The sequence below is a fragment of the Heterodontus francisci genome, unplaced genomic scaffold (assembly GCF_036365525.1).
Source record: "Heterodontus francisci isolate sHetFra1 unplaced genomic scaffold, sHetFra1.hap1 HAP1_SCAFFOLD_88, whole genome shotgun sequence".
Taxonomy (NCBI): Eukaryota; Metazoa; Chordata; class Chondrichthyes; order Heterodontiformes; family Heterodontidae; genus Heterodontus; species Heterodontus francisci.
In genome coordinates, this window is record NW_027142063.1 from 1,650,366 (window position 1) to 1,654,510 (window position 4,145).

The following is a 4,145-nucleotide window of genomic DNA, read 5'->3' on the forward strand; positions in this document are numbered from 1 at the left end:
TCACCCGCCACCTTAAACATTCAATCCCTCCACAACCAGTAAACAGTGGCTGCAGTGTGTACCATCTCCATATGCACTGCAGCAACTCGCCAAGTATCCTTCAACAGCACCTTCCAAACTCGTGACCACTACCACCTCGAAGGACAAGGGCAGCAGATGCATGGGAACTCACTACCTGCAGGTTCCCCTCCAAGTCACTCACCATCCTGACTTGGAACGATATCGCCATTACTTCACTGTTGTTGGGTCACAATCCTGGAACTCCCTCCCCAATAGCACTGTGGGTGTTCCTGCACCATATGGACTGCATCAGTTCAAGAAGGCAGCTCTCCACCACGTTCTCAACGGCAATAGGAATGGGTAATAAATTCTAGCCTTATCAGCGATACTCACACCCAAGAATGAATAAAAACCAAATCACTCTCCACAGATTCCCCACAATCTGGGCTTGGACATATACTTCAGGAGCACAGAGCTTTATATCACTACACCATGAGTTCCAATCTTCAGATTCTGTTCACTTTTCACATTATTTTTTACCAGCTTTTATCAATTCAGTATTCGGGTCTCTGCTCCTCAAACGTTTCTAACATCTCACCTCTTACAAAAAAACACTCTGATCTATCGTCGGTAGTAGATGACCCCTCATTTTAAACTCCATCTGCCAAAGCATTGCTCACTCACTTAATCTATCAAGAAGATTTGAAAGTAAGTTTCTTGCCAAAGTATAATTTTCTGCATCTGCTCCCTCGCCATTTGCTTTTCCCATTTGTCTTTCACTTGGTGCAAATCCAGAGAAAGTAATGATGGAAGGAAGGAGGGGAGGAAAAATCCTGCTCCGTTTCGTGATCCCTATTTGATCTTCATTCCAGTGCAGTTTGGGTGAAGAATTCCAATTGTCTGTCTCAATTTTAATAAAGTATAACAAATTCTGGAATCACTGTCTGGACATTGACAAGAACAGGTTTCGAGGCTGACTTGACACATAAGCTCACCCAACATAAATAATACACGAAACAGCTCATAAACTAGCGACAAGGATGGGATTCGAACCCACGTGTGCAAAGCACAATGGATTAGCAGTCCATCGCCTTAACCTCTCGGCCACCTTGTCAGTTGCAGAGACATAGCTGTCACCTTCAGCACAGCTTCTGGCTGTGCAGCCAGCTGTGGAATGATGGAAATATATCTTCTGTAAGTAAATGAAGTTGGGAATGGAGCAGTGTGAAACATTTCCAGACCATGTCCAACACGTTTCTACTCAGTGTGAAAACCCACCACGGAAAGACTGGAACATACAATCATTTCATCACATCATGATTAACATCACTCAGACACCTGAACCATTAGGTCACTGATGAAGTCATGATGACCGAATTTCTCATGAAATGAAAACTGAACTAACTGACTGGAAGAATTGCTTTAATCCCACATGATCAGCGAGCCACAGCATCAGGCCGACTTGTCGGGTGGTGTAAACAGATATCACTGCTTCTGATCTTCACCAGAACAGAGAGTGAGGTGTAACATTGATCATCAAACAGACTGTGAGAGAATACAACAGAATAAAACACATGGAGAGACACTGTGGAATAACAAATAGATTTGATTGGAATGTTGAAATTTTGATTGGAATGGATAAAACACCAGAAACAGCAGATTAAATTGGGATTCTCATCATTATATTGATCTGGGACAGAAAAGAGAAACTGATGGAAAGAAGAGAAGAAGGAAGAAAAGAAAGGATGGAACTGTTCAATCTTTTCAGTTTTTTCACTCGCCCATCAAAGCTGATAAAAAAAAGTTGCAAATAACAGAGAATTTCACCAAAAAGGGAGATTAAATGTTGCTGAAACCTTGGATCGAAGGATGCCCCAAAAGATCACCTGTTTAACTGTCTCCTCACGAGGGGATTTCAATCAGTGAGCAATATTATTCTCTACTTTTTTTGTTAATTGGTCCCAGAACTGTCACTTGGAATTAATATCTGTGTTCCGACTCCTGAATAATAAAATTGTGAGTTTCTCGATATTTTCTGGACACAGTTCCTGCTGAAAGAACTAAGAACTCTTTTCTAATTTGCACAATACTCTATACACACTCATCAAGCCTGCTAAGCTAGCATCCTTGGTGCTGCTCTCTCTTCTCCCAAACTTCATCTCATGTGACTGTTCTATCATCACTCTGACAGTGGGAGGGGTTGATCCCACTATCTTCAGCATTAACACTTTACATCCTTATACCACACTGTCTGTCCAAAAAAAATGGGTGGAGGGAACTTCCTTCATTTATCAAAACACCAACAGCAGCACAGTGGCGCAATGGTTAGCACCGCAGCCTCACAGCTCCAGCGCCCAGGATTCAGTTCTGGGTACTGCCTCTGTGGAGTTTGCAAGTTCTCCCTATGTCTGTGTGGGTTTCCGCCGGGTGCTCTGGTTTCCTCCCACCTCCAAAAGACTTGCAGGTTGATAGGTAAATTGGCCATTGTAAATTGTCCCTAGTGTAGGTACGTGGTAGGAGAATGGTGGGGATGTGGTAGAGAATATGGGATTAATGTAGGATTAGTATAAATGGGTGGTTGCCGGTTGGCACAGACTCGGTGGGCCGAAGGGGCTATATCTCTAAATAAGAAAAGTAAAATAAAAGCTACCAGTCGTAAATCAACTCAAACCCATTAGAGAGATGGAGGGAGACTGTCAGAGAACTTCCTGCATCCAGTCCTGACCCTGTCACACTCAGCAGCTTCTCACCCAGACCCCACTCTCATCAACACTGAACATTGTTACCGAGACCCTTCAAATACTGTTTATAAAAGGGAGAAAAATTCAAACTTTATCACAGCTGGATTGAATAGAACAAAGTTTAATATCTTCTCGTCGTCACTCGGTAACCACATGAGACAGTCCTTAAATCAGTAGCATAAATTATCAGCTGGAAGAATGTTTGTCATTGGGTTGAATCATTTCTGTGTGATGAATGTTCCAGCATCATCAACCAGGGGAACGTGTTGTCGGAGCTGTGTCTTCATCTCTTCTGGACAGTTCACCCTTCATTCTGCTCTGATTCACTTTCCCAAAGCGGATCTACAGATTCTCAAATCCGGAGACTGGGTTTTCTTATTTTGTTCCTTTTGATTTTTCTTGCTCCTGAATGATAATATATTCCAACCTCGGATCAACCTTGCCCTGTCTCCCAGTCTTGGTTAAAAGCGACAAATAACGGCAACAACATTCTGAAACAAACAACACGGTCACATTCTGCTTCAGTGAGATTAATGCTGAGGCCGTTCCTGTGTCGAATGCGATTGTGAACAAATTTCTCTCAAGGAAATTGTGAGTGATCAAGTATTTGCACTGAATTTCTGTGCAAGAAGGGACAGTTTCAACCAGCCATTCCCAAATCACTTCCTTCACAAAGACAAAGACTGTGCTGTCTTAACGTGTGAATCAACTTCACAAACAAATTTGAACTCGAAGTTCAGGAGAAGACAGAGATGTGAATGATTGACAGTGTAATCTTTAAATCATAATTTTCCGTTTCTTCGTTGAAGTGAGGCTCAACCCTAAGCCACTAGAGATCGCGGAAAGCTACAAACTTGGATCCAGAAATCAGAAAAGTAGTGAAACAGTTGGTGAGTACATTGTGACACTGAAGAATTTATCACCACATTGCAACATTGGCACATTCTTAGACCGTACATTATGAGACAGATTTGTGCTTATATTGGTGGATGAGGAAAGAGACTAAACACACAAAATCCCAATTTGAGCTAGTGTGTAAGATTGCTCTTTCCACGGAGATAGCATCAAAGAATGCTCGTGAATTTCATCCTATGCCAGTGACAGTAACACACTTCAGAGGAACTTAAACACACTGGTAAAATGGGCTTTCACACAACAGATAAAATTTTACACAGAGACTTGTGAAGTGATACAGTTTGGGAGGAAGAATGAGACAATGTACACCAATCTTTTTTGATCAAGGTTTGAAAAGGTTGCTAAGAGCAAACAGGACACTTGGCTTTATTAATAGAGGCATAGAGTAAAAGCAAATAAGTTATGCTAAACCTTTATAAAACACTGGGGCTGAATGACCTACTCCTGTACCTCCACGGAAAGCTTCCACTCCAGGCTCGGACACCCTTT

The 4,145-nt window shown here is 42.1% G+C and overlaps 1 non-coding gene across 1 annotated transcript; it reads right to left on the reverse strand.

Moving 5' to 3' along the window:
- Positions 1-1,032: 1,032 nt before the first annotated feature.
- trnas-gcu (transfer RNA serine (anticodon GCU)) lies at positions 1,033-1,114 on the reverse strand. The gene has a single exon. It is a non-coding gene; the product is annotated as a tRNA-Ser (tRNA).
- Between the last annotated feature and the right edge of the window lie 3,031 nt (positions 1,115-4,145).